A 13,190-nucleotide genomic window follows, 5' to 3' on the forward strand; every position below is an offset into this window, starting at 1 on the left:
TTGTCAGTTAAGCGAATATCGGAAGGGCCCTGCTGTGTTAAGAGCCTGCCCCCTGAGCCCTTGGCACACTGCACCGCAGGCCTTTCTCTTTCCTGAGGGCAAGGGGATGCACCAAGCCCAGCAGATGGACCACAGGGAAACAGCAGCCCCAACAGATGTCGGTTCTCTATGATTTGCAAACAAAACTGAAGAAAACTAAGCCCCCCTGCAAAGTCCTCCCTTGGACATGTCCCTAGGTGTCTCCATGGAGGCTCTTTCCTTCTACCTTGTTCTCAGACCTCAGTTCAGAAAAAAACTATTCCTAAACCACCCAAATTCCCAAGGAAGATGCACAAGGATGTTCCGTGACCCCTCATCCTCCAGGATGAGATCAGGTCCATCTGGAGGCTCCTCGGGTCTTATCTCATCTGCCTTTGCATCCACCGTGAGTGTTCAGGCCCCCACACTCCCTCAGCACCACTGTTTAGTCCTCTGTGTGCCAAGATGAGCTCTGCCTGTGCCATGATTGTCCACACTGGCCTGGAATCTGAACACTGACCCCACTGAGTGGTGTTAAGACAAAGTGGTTTTCATGAGAACCTTCCCAAGAAAGCTCACTGTCCCTGGAGAAGGCACTGGTGGGCAAGGGGAGTTTTCCAACCAAAAAAAAAAAAAATGGTTTCAAATCTGCCCTCCTACTGCCTTGAACACACTTGATCCCACATGATCTCAGAAGCTAAGCTGGGCCAGACCTGGATGGGAAACAAAGGCTGATTTTAATAGAGAATCAAGAGAGTGCCCAGTCACCCTGTTCCCCTCTAGAGACAGCGTGGCGAGTGCTTCACTCCCGGGACAGAGCAAAAAATAGCTCTTCTCACCACAGTCAGAGAGAGGCTGACGAGGGCCCATAGAGAGACTCTCCCCACAGCTGAATAAGCAGTGAGCAGCACCCGTAGATCAGGCCACATAGCAGTGGCTCCCAGGCTGCCTCCCTGTGGTCCCCCTGGACCAGCAACAACACTGATCACATCTTTAGGAACACCAGTTAGAGCCAGCACTGAGCATTAAGAATTCAGTGTCCTGGAGGCGATGCCCGCGCCCGCGCAACACAAAAGGCCAGCCATCCGGACCAGGTAGACAGCACTTCAGCCTGAGGTGGGATGCGGCAGGAAGCTCCAGAGCACAGGTCTCCTAGAGAGTGTCCAGATGCCAGGGGCTGCGGCAATAGTCCTTAGGATAATCAACAGGCGACATCACAATCCACGGGCCCTCTGGCCACCCTGCTTTTGTACATACTGTTCCCTGTTGTGCTAACACTCTCCCCTCCCTCTCTCCTGGAAAAGCCTTGCCTGGTCCTCAGCCATCCTCTGTGTTCACACCACATTTGTGACTCAGAACTCTGCATGACTCAGTGATGAGAGAGTATCGGAGGTTCCAGTGGGCTGCAAATTCATTTTTTCTCATACATTTTTATTGAAAAAAATATTTTTTCATACAATATATTCTGGTTATAGCTTCCCCTCCTCCTAGATCCTTCCAACCTCCCCATCCACTCACTTCCACACCCCCTTTTTTTTCTTACATTTTAGAAAGCAAAATGGCAAAAAAAAAAAAAAAAAAGAAAAAGAATTAAAAAAGAAACACGAACAAACAATGAAAATACAAAATTGGAAACCATGATATACAAGCAGACCAGTAAGACGAAAGAAAGAAAGAAAGAAAGAAAGAAAGAAAGAAAGAAAGAAAGAAAGAAAGAGGAGAGAGAGAGAGAGAGAGAGAGAGAGAGAGAGAGAGAGAGAAAGAGAGAGAGATTGAGAGAGAGAAATATCCAAAGCAAGATGAGACAAAATGTCTACAAAAATACCATTGAGTTTGCTTTGTGTTGGCCATCTACTGTTGGGCATGGGGCCTACTCTTAAGTGTGGTTAATGCACCCAGTAGGGTTCCACTGGAGAACATGAATTTTTCTTTTGCAAGAGGGTATCAATTGCAGGTGGCTTCTTGGTTGGGTATAGGAGCCCTCATCCATTTCCCCTCCTCAGTACTGTGGATTCTTAGAACACACACTTTGCTTCTTGTTTTTGGCACCGATTAGGTGTTGGATAAATGCTCAGTAAGTGTTTCCTTGGGAAAACCGAGAGGGGATGTGAAAGCAGGTGGGCAGCCACCGAGCTGCCAGCAGCCATTCCCACAGTATTTGTAGGAGAGTGTTTTCGTTTTCCCGGGACTGGCCCTCGTGGCTTTACTCAACTCTGCCTGCCACAGCCTGGAGAGTGAGAAAGAGAACCCAAGATTCTCAGGAAAGGATCCCAGCCCAGGGAAGGGGAACAGCTGACTTGGGGACCACTGAGGGGTGGTGACCTTCACAGACATGAGTGACCCTTTTATCAACACCAACCTCAGTTTATCCTTGAGGCTCTTTAGAGGCATACACCGAGCCTGATCTACAGAGCAACCGCCAAGGCTGCACAAAAAAACCCTGTCTCCAGAGAAAAAAAGAAAAGAAAAAGGAGGGTGTATGCTACATCTGTAGAATGTCACTTGAATGCAAAATTTCTATGTGACAAGAGAAAGGTGATCACCATCCTGGTGACGGCAGGCTCAGGGACTCCTCAGCGGTGAATGAAGTTGCTGTTCCCAGATCTAACTGTGGCTCTGGTCTGTTTAAAGGAGATCTGTAACATGAGCTTAATGCTCCTGTTTGACCCAAAGTAACACAAACACACTAAGGCACCCCCCACCCCGTTAATTGCACCCTCACCCACTCAAACAGAGCTCAACCCACAAACCTAACTTCAGGAGCATCTCTCAGGCCTCAGGAGAACCTATTATCTTGTGGAAAAGCTGCAAAATGGCAAGTTTTACTAATTGGGACTAAACAGCACAATGTTTTCTACTGGCAAAACAGGAATGTGCTGGACTGTCACAGAAAAAACTCATTATCCCTCTCCCTGTCCCCACTCCATATCCCTCTCTGCATATGTATGCAGCATGCATTTGTGTATGCATGTTTGCATGTGTGGGGACATGTGTGGGGGTGTGCACATGTGTACATGCACGTGGAGGCCCCAAGTGAATGTCTCCCTCAATCACTTTCCACTTTATTGAGGCAGGGTCTCTCAATAAAGAGCTCACTGATCAGCTATTGTAGATAGCCAGCTTGCCCTGTGGGTCCCCCAGCCCTGTCTCCCCACTTCGGGGACTGCAGGTACCTGCTCAGCTTTTTTACAAGGGCCCTGGGTAATCGAACTCCAATCTTCAAGCTCACACTTTGTCCACGGGGCTGTCTCCTCTTCCTGCTCATGGATTTTTTGAAAAAAAAGGGTTGTTCTTGGGGTTGAGTGGGACATGAACAGAAAGCTTGGTTGATTTTGTGGCCAAGGTCAGCAGTGAGGGTCTGGATGTGAAAAGGAGACCTGAACAGGTACACAAAGACATTCCACCTGTCTGGGACTCGGGAGACGGCTCAGTGAAGTGTTTGCTATGCAAACATGAGGAGTTTGATCCCCAACATGCATGGAAAAGGCCAGGTGAGGGGCACCAGGGAGGTAGAGATGAGCGGAGCTCTGGAGCTTACCAGCCAGTGAGCCTAGCCCAGCTGGCAAGCCTCGGGTCCCAGGGGAGACCTTGTCTTAACAAAAAGGTAGATGGCACCTAAGGTTGACTTCCTGGTACATGCATGTCCAGACACTCACATGGGTCATGTACATACACAAACACACACACACACACACACACACACACACACACACACACATACACACACATGTTTCCTCTCTCAAGCAGACTCTAGACATTTGAACATCACTGCCTGGACTAGGTTTATGAGGACTCTGAGGTCTCCTCTGAGCTTGTAGGAAAAACCTCGTGGTGACCAGGGATCACAGATCCTGGATGGGAAGGGCTGTTTGCACATATCCACCAACCCTGAATAATAGCCAGCAGGAGCCAGGACCAAGAGAGTGAAGGAAATTATTCAGTGTCATGGGGGATGCTGGCTCCCACTAAGTTAACCCACTGCCTGAGAACCAGCTAGAAACCAAGCAGTAGGTCCCTCGATGCTCTGGCGGGCTCTTCATAGCCCTGGGCTCTGGGAAAGATCCATGTGGCATCCCCATTTAGGGTACATCACTCCAAAGAGATATTGGAATGCTCGAACCAAACTCACTGGCTATCGTATCTCAGATTAAGCATTGCCCTATATTCAGAGTGAGCAGCGATCTGAAGTGAGTATTGAATGGTCATTTCAAAATGAAATAACAGATTACTGTGTTGTTTACATGGTTGTTGTCCAAAGAGGCTGTTACAACATCCTAAATAGTCATTTCCTCCTTGCTCCCAAGTAAGTCGAGGAGCAGATGCACAGCCTTGCCCTGTGCTGCTCCCATGGGAACTGAGAGAGAGCTTGCCACCTGGCTCATGGTGCTTACCTCCAAGAAACAAATCAGGGCTTGGGCAACTGATCGATGGATCCCAGGGAGCCCTCCTTCTCAGGGAATTCACCTGTCTGGAGCTTTGCTGACATTGCCAGATGACCGCCTCCATGACATAAGGAATCAGCCATCATGTTACCCTGGCTGTGCTGGGGCCCTGGCAGTGATAACCCCTGCAGCGTAGTGGAATTGTAGAGAGGCTTAGGGGAGAGGGACAGAAAGGCAGCCACAGCTAGAATGGCCAAGAACAGCTGCGCTAAGTGACCAAGGACAGCAAACACCAGGAGAGAGGTGCCTGTGTAGCCTTGCTGTGGCAGAGGGTTGTGGTAAGAGTGAATGAGGAGGCTTTTATTTAGTTGCTGTGGAATAATCCTCTTGTATACTGTATAGATTTGTCACTCAAAATGGTTTAATAAAATGCTGATTGGCCAGTAGCCAGGCAGGAAGCATAGGTGGGGCGACCAAACTAAGGATGATGGGAAGGAGAAGGGCGGAGTCAGGAGTCAGGAGCCAGATGCAGAGGGAGCAAGAGATGAATATGCCATGCTAATAAAGGTACTGCCACATGGCAAAGCATAAATAGAAATATGGGTTAATTTAAGTGTGAGAGTTAGCTAGTAACCAGCCTGAGCTCTTAGCCAAGCATTTATAAGTAATATTAAGCCTCTGAGTGATTATTTGGGACCAGGTGGTAGGGACAGGAAACATCTGTTAACAGAATGTGACAGCACATACTGTAATCCCAGCACTGTAGAGACAGAGGTGGAGACAGAAGGAGTTGGGGGCCAGCCTGGACTAACTTCACAGACAGATAGCCAGGGATGCAGAGAGGGAAAAGGTGGCTTCAGGATAGCAAATTGCCCCTGAACACTTTGCCAATATATTTTCATGTATGTGAACACCAAAGAAACCTGAAAACTGGTGTTGACCATTTTGTTACCTAATAAAAAAATGAACTGAAGGACCAGCAAGATGGGTCAGTGGGCAAAAGTGATTTCTGTGCCAGCCTGGTGACATGAGTTCAATCCCTAGGACCCTCATGGTAGAAGGAGAGAACCAACACCTGATAGTTATCTTTAAACCTGCACGTGCATGCTGTGGCCTGTCCACCTGAACTCACACACTTCATAAACACACACAACAGTAATCTATTACTATTACATAGATTAATCAATAGATAAAATCTTAAATGGAATGAAGCCATTCCCCTGGAGGCCACTCACATTCCTCCATGACCTCGGTAGCCCCTTCCTGGAGAGCGCATGTGTAGGTACCACGCCTCCTTTATACACAGTGTCATGAGACTCAAATGGCATGCCATACCTCCCGGGAGGAACACCAGGAGCAAAGTGGTGTTAACCTGTTGTGGGAGTAATCCCCTCAGGTGATAAAAGCTCCACTTGACGTTTTTTAAAGCTCAGCGAGAATGTGAAAGTCCATTTTGAAAAGACGCCAATGATCGTCTTTCCAGGAAGATGGCCTCTTAGCTCTCGGTCTCGCCTGACTGAAAGCCTCCTTGCGCCATCAGGAGCCATTAGCAGATGATTGAAGCCTCGGGTATCCCTCTATAAACATTGATTTAACTCAGTGAAGAGTTTTTGGTTCCCCCCTTATCCAGCACTGGCTGGCCTGGGCTGTGGCCAGATTCTGTTTGCCAACAGGCAGGAATGCATGAAGGTGAAGGGTGTACACCCCAAAGTGGGTTATTCGGCCCCTGCCACCAGCCCAGCCAACTCCCACCTGGCCTGGCAAGATCCAGACCCTCCCTGGCTGTTTTCTCCTCAGAGAAGTGAGGAAAATCATTGCACCTACTGTATATAAGTTCTCAGGAGGAGTGAATGCGTCAATAACTCAGGAAATAGCCAGCAAATCCCTAGCATAGTGAGTATGTGGGTCCCTAACATAGTGTCTTAGTCAGGGTTTCTATTGCTGTGATGAAACACCATGACCAAGAGCAAGATGGGATGGAAAGGGCTTATTCAGCTTATGCTTCCACATCACAGTTCATCACCAAAGGAAGTCAGGACAGGAACTCACACAGGGCAGGAACCTGGAGGCTGGAGCTGAGGCAGAGGCCATGGAGGGGTGCTGCTTACTGGTTTTCTCATCATGGCTTGTTCAGACTGCTTTCTGATAGAACCCAGGACCACCAGCACAGGGATGGCACCACCCACAATGGGCTGGCCCTCCCCTATCAATCACCAATTAAGAAATGCCCTCCAGGCTTGCCTGCAGCCTGGTCTTATGGCGGCATCCCTTAATTGAGGTTCCCTCCTCTGATGGCTTCAGGTGGTGTCAGGTTGGCATAAAACTCTCCAGCACAACTGACCCCTTGTCGTCTTGACACATGAACACATCACCATCAAGTCACAGTTTTTCCTTTCCCAGCCATCCCCAAGATCTCACATTTAAAACATAAATTAACTTTAAAAGTTCCACAGTCTTGACAAATTCAAACACATTAAAAGTTCAGTCCCTTTAAAATGTCTAGTCTCTTTAAAAAAAATCCAAAATCTCTTTCAAAAGTTTGAAATCTCTCAATTACGGGCTCCTGTAAAAATCAAAATTAAGTTAAATACTTCCTTACTTCAGGAGGGAAGAACCAGGGCGCGGTCACAATCTGGGCAAAGCAAAACCAAACTCCAGTAATGCAAATAACCCAGTGTCCAATATCTGGGATCCTCTCACCATCTTCTGGGCTCCCCCAAGGGGCTTGGGTCACTTCTCTGGCCCCGCCCTCTGCAGCACACACAGCTTGTCTTCCAGGTTCAGGCCGGCTCCACTCCACATCTGCTGCTGTCCTTGGCAGCCATCCTACGGAACTGGCATCTCCAAAATGCTGGGGTCCCTCGCTGTCACTGGACTGCACTTTCACCAATAGCCTCTCGGAGGCGCTCTCCAGGGACTGCAGCCTTGCCACATAGTGCCAAGCCTCAGCTGTTCTCCATGACCCCCTCATGCCTTCCAAACCAGCACTACCTGGGTGACTCTTTCACACTCAATTTTGCTTCCAGCACAAGGTCCAACCTTGGCCACCTCTGGAACACTGCCTCTGCGTGCTGACCCTGAGAAAACACTTTCCAGAAGATTTCACCTCCATGATAGTGGTCTCTTCTTAATCACAGCTGATTTCTTCAGCCCCAGCTCGCCAGAGCCACAGATGTTTAACTCAAATGGCCCCGTGGAGTCTTTGCTTCCCACTGAAACTTCACAAGCCAGGCCTCCATCTTTTGTACAGACTCGACGTTCGTGTCTTCCAAGAGCCTACAGAACGTCCCGCTGAGCTGTCAACACAAACGGCTTGTCTAGCCTAAAGTACTAAGTCCTTTCACAAGCCTCCCAAACACATGGTCGGGTCTGTCCCAGCAATACTCCACTGTGCTGGTACCAACTTATCTTAGTTAGGGTTTCTATTGCTGTGATGAAACACCATGACCAAGAGCAGGCTGGGGAGGAAAGGGTTTATTCAGCTTATACTTTCACATCACAGTTCATCGTCAAAGGAAGTCAGGACAGAAAATCAAGCAGGGCAGGAACTCAGAGGCAGGAGCTGATGCAGAGGCCATGGAGGGGTGCTGCTTACTGGTTTGTTTCCCATGGCTTGCTTAGCCTGCTTTCTTACAGATCCCAGGACCACCAGCCCAGGGATGACTCCCCCTACATTGGGCTGGACCCTTCCCCATCAATCACTGATTAAGAAAATGTCCTACAGGTTTGCCCTACAACCTATCTCTTTTTTTTTCCCCTCAATTATTTTATTGATTCTCTATGGATTTCCCATCATGCATCTGAATCCCACTTTATCTTCCCCACCCCCTCACTTCCTCCCTCTGCCCACAGAAGCTCCCCCTCAAATTAAAGTAAAATGAAGGGGAAGATTCTCATCGTGGAAGCTGTAATGTGGCCCGGTGATTCACACAGTTTACCCTTTAGTCCATACATCTTTACTTGTAAGTGTTCATTGCAATGACTCATTGGTCTGGTTTGAGGCCTCTGGCTTCAGCTACACTATTGATAACAGGCTCTCTCTGGGGCCCCTCTTGGATATCCTGTCGTTGTCCTGTGTTGTGGAGACCCTGCTGCTTTGGAACTGTAGGTTTGTCCCCTTCACATGCTCCAGCAGTTCCCAGATGTGGTAGATGTTGGGGTGGGCCAACTCCTAGCCTTGGTTCTGGGTCTCAGTGGTAGCTGGGTTGGTCAGCTGGCCAGCTCTCCCTCATCATCATGCCAGAGAGAGCTCTCCAGCACGGCCTCAGCTGGCTTCCCCAATACAGCCTGCAGCAAGGGGTGGGGCCAGATCTCCAGATTCAGGCCACTCACACTCACACCACTAGGGTCGATTCTACTGTTTTGCTCAGGTGAGGTGCAGGGCTGTCTCTCCCAGCTGCTGCAGTGGGTATATGAGGTCCGAGATGCGGGGAAGGATCAGCTCTTCTGCTCTCACGCCCTCAGGGCTGGCTCATCTGCACCCCGGACAACAGGGTCAGCTCTAGTGTGCTGTCCAGGCAGGATGCAGGGCCCACACTCCTTCCTGTGTGCTGCAGCTGGTGAGGGGCAGGGCAACCCTCTCATTCTTATGATCCTAAGACCAGCTCTCTCATCTGCCAAAGATAGCAAGGGGCAGAGTGGGGAAGGACATCTTTCCCTCGCCCATGCCACCACGTGGCAGACGAGGGAGGTGGGGTCAGCTCTCATGCCCTCAGAGTTGGCTCACCTGCATATGGATGATAGGTTCGTCTCTAGTGTGCTGCCCTGGTGAGTTGAGTTGCACACCTATGATGTGGGGTGGGGCCATCTTTCCCCAGTGTGTGTCTGCAGAGCAGCTCTCCTGCTGCAGTATCCAGAGAGAGGCAGGACCATCCATCCCAGAGCCATCAAATGGGTAGGGCTGGCTCAGTACCACCCTTGGATTTCCACTCGTGAGGTTCCTATGACACCCCCCGCCCCGTGCTAAAACTGGCCATGAGCATTATCACAGACCCCAGCTGCAGCAGGACCATGAACCTAGATATGGCCCTTGGCAATAGCTCGGGCCCAGAGGTCACCATGGCCCTAGTAGCAGCACAGGCCATCCAGATCAGTATGGCCCTGGTGGTAGGATGGCCCTCGGACACCAACATGGTCCCAGATGGCTGACCAGACCTTGGGCATCTGCAGAGCCCTCAGTGGTAAGAAGAGCCATGGACATCAGCTTAGACAGCCGTAAGGTCATGGACCCAGACATGGCCCTCGGCTGCAGCCCTGGTGACAGTGCTGGCAACTCAAGTCAGCATGGCCCCGGTGGCAGCACAGGCCTTGGCACCATCATGGTCACATGCTGTGCCTTAGCCCTCAGGCACCTTGGGGCCTTTAATGACAACATGGACCACTGTTCATCAACATAGATCCTGGCTGTGGCAAGACCGTGGACCCAGACATGATCGCCGGACTGGCAGCAGCCTGGGCCTGGATGTCACCTTGGCCCCAGGTGGCATCACAGGCCACCCAGATTGGCACGGCCCCTGTGGCAGTGTGGCCCTCAGACACCATCATGGACCCAGGTAGCAGCCCAGTCACAGGCCTCTGCAAGGTCCTCAGTGGCAACAGGAGCCACAGACATCAACACAGGCCCCTCAACTGCTTCAGAGCCTTGAACCAAGACTTGGGGGCCCTCGGCTATAGCCCAGGCCTGGACATCACCCTGGACTGGGGTGGCAGGAAGGCCATTCACATAAGCCTGTTCCTCAGCACCCTCACCTCATCAGGTATGCCTCTCTCCCCAGCCCATCAACAGTTCTGCCTCTCTCTTCCATTTCCCCTCCCTGTACTTGCTCACCATAGTGGTCCCCTGATGCCTGATGGGCTCCCAGTTGAGTCATAGGTGGCACTTGATTGAGTCCTGCCCACCCCAGCCGCAAGGCATGGTGCACAGATGTTGCTTTCCATCTCCCGAGTGCCAGGGCCTAGAAACCACAGGCTTGGCATGCTGGCTCCTGGATAGTTGTGGTCCCCCCAGCCCACGAGGTTGGTAGAGAGCCATGTGTGTCCTCTGCCACACAGGCCTGGAAAGTGCCAAGCAAGGGATGCCTACAGCCCAATTTTATGGAGCCAATTTCTTAATTGAAGTTCCCTCCGATGAATTTAGCTTGCATCAAGCTGACCTAAAACTATCCTGCACACGTAGTAAGTATGAAGTATGTCAGACAGTTCTGTGATGACATCACAGTTGTCACATGATTGCTAACAAGGTGGCTTTGCAGGGTCTACTCTCCCCAGGACCTGCATGAGAGGAGAGAACCAATTCCTACAAGTTGTCCTCTGCATGTCCTCTATACCGTGAGTGTGCTCTCACACACATACACACATGCACATGTACACACACACACTAAATGAACATATGCAATCGATGCTTTAGGTAATTTCATTTTTTCAAAAACCCCAAGGTCTGTTGTCCCTCAAAAGAATCATAGCACTCAGAGGTCAGGGAGACAGCTCAGTTGGTAAAGAGCTTGCAATGCAAACCAGAGGACCCAAGTTTGGGTCCCCAGCACCCACGCAAAAAGCTGGATATGGCAGCCATCTATAACCCCAATGCTGGAGAGGTAGAGACAGAAGGTTCCCAGGGCTCACTGGCTAACCGATCTAGGCAATCAGTGAGCCCAGTCCCAGTGAGAGACCCTGTCTCAAAAAATAAGGCGAAGAGCGACTGAGGAAAGCATCAGTCTAACTCCCACATGCGTGGACACACTAAACAGCACTTCCTCGAAGCACAGCACTGAGCCGACCAGCTCTGGAGGCTCATTTGTCACACTGCAGTGCCACCACATTCCAGGTGCCCCCAAGTCACCTCTTCAACTGTGACTGTAGTCCGAGGGTCCTGGAGCCTGGGGGAAGCAACTGTAGTTACTCAGACAAGAGGGCCAAGGAGCAGAAGGAAAGAGAAAAGGAAGCTCCCACTCAGCCTGCAAACCAACTCTCGAAAGCACATGAAGGTCTGGGGCTATAACATGGTGACAGAGCATTTGCCTCACATGCATGACACCCTACGTCCAACCCCAGGACTGACAAAGGAAAAGAGAGGGAAGGAAACAACGTGATAAAATTACTACCCAAAGATTAATCGATGGCCAAATAATCATGACCTGATTCTGGAGGGAGAGATCACCCAGATCTCTGATGCCACTTAACTCCCCAAATCTGGCCACCTGGTTTATATCTTCCTTACAAAAACTAGACTCCTGTTTGAGAACACGGACCACCCTAAGAAAAGGTGTACATGTACTATCTGTGAGTCCTAAAGGGGAGGACTGAGTACCTCTGGGAAGCTACACTCACACACACATTCACATGTACACTCACACACACACATTCACCTGTACATTCTACATACATACATTCACAAACACCTACTCACATGTACTCAAACTCACATATAAACACACACTCAGACATACACACACATATATACAGACTCAAAAACACTCACATTCAAAATCTCATGGTTTATAAAAATGTTTGGAGTTGTTTAAAAAATATTTTTTGCCAGGCGGTAGTGGCACACACCTTTAATCCCAGCACTTGGGAGGCAGAGCCAGGTAGATCTCTGTGAGTTCAAGGCCAGCCTGGTGTACAGAGTGAGATCCAGGACAGGCACCAAAACTACACAGAGAACTGTCTTGAAAAACCAAAATAACAATAATAATAATAATAATTTAATTAAAAATAAAACTATTTTTCACAAATTCTTTGGTCCTTCTAATGTTCAAGTGATAGAGCCTGGGGGCTGGAGTGATAGCCCAGTTGGTTAATAAAATGCTTTCCCTGAGAGCATGAAGCCTGAGTTCAATCACGAAGTACGCACATTAGGAGGAAAGAAAGAAGGAGGAGGAGGAGAAGAAGAATGAGAAGCTGAGAGCAGTTGTGCGTGCTTATCATGGAAGTACCACAGAGGTGGAGACAGCAGACCCCTGGGGCTCATTGACTAGCCAGCCTGACCTGATCAGAGAGGTCCAGACCAATGAGAGACAGACACACAAAAAGCAAGGTGGCCAGTGTCTGAGGAATGACAGCCAAGGTTGACCTCTGGCTTTCCCATGCATATGTGCACATGTGCCCCCAAACACACACACAACACACACACACACACACACACACACACACACACTAGACTCCAATCCCCATGCTCTTAAGTGGGCACTATATACATAAGGATTCTCTTCCAACAAAAATGTGGCAGAAAGCTAATATGGGACACTCAAGATTGAGACTCGTGAGAGCTTCTTCCTGCTTCTCTCTCCTATATCTTTCCCCCAAGCAAATAGGCACCACGTTGTAAAGCTCCTCAAGCAGCCCTGTGAACAGGGTCAGGAACTGGGCTCTCCTTCCAGCGCCACCTCACACATCCTCCTCAGAGTCCACTGCTCTAGAGCTTCCTAAAGGCACCTCATGAAGGATGCTGAGTCAGAGCCACCAACTCCATCCAGTTGCTCGATTCCTGGCTCATAAAAATCACGAGGTGGGGCAGGAGAGATGAGTCAGCGGTTAAAAGCACTGGCTGCCCTTCCAGAGGACCTGAGTTCAGCACCTACATGGCAGCTCACGACCATCTGCAAGTCCTTGTTCCAGGGGATCTGATGCCCTCTTGTGGCCCCCGTGGGCACTACACACACAAGGTGCACCTCCATGTAGATAAAACACACATGTATGTGGAATAAAAATTAAATCTTTAGAAGTTCATGTGGTGGCAAAAGTTTATTGTTTGAATACAATAAGTTTGGGGAGGGTTTGTTACACAGCCAT

Source organism: Peromyscus leucopus, chromosome 7, assembly GCF_004664715.2.
Source record: "Peromyscus leucopus breed LL Stock chromosome 7, UCI_PerLeu_2.1, whole genome shotgun sequence".
NCBI lineage: Eukaryota > Metazoa > Chordata > Mammalia > Rodentia > Cricetidae > Peromyscus > Peromyscus leucopus.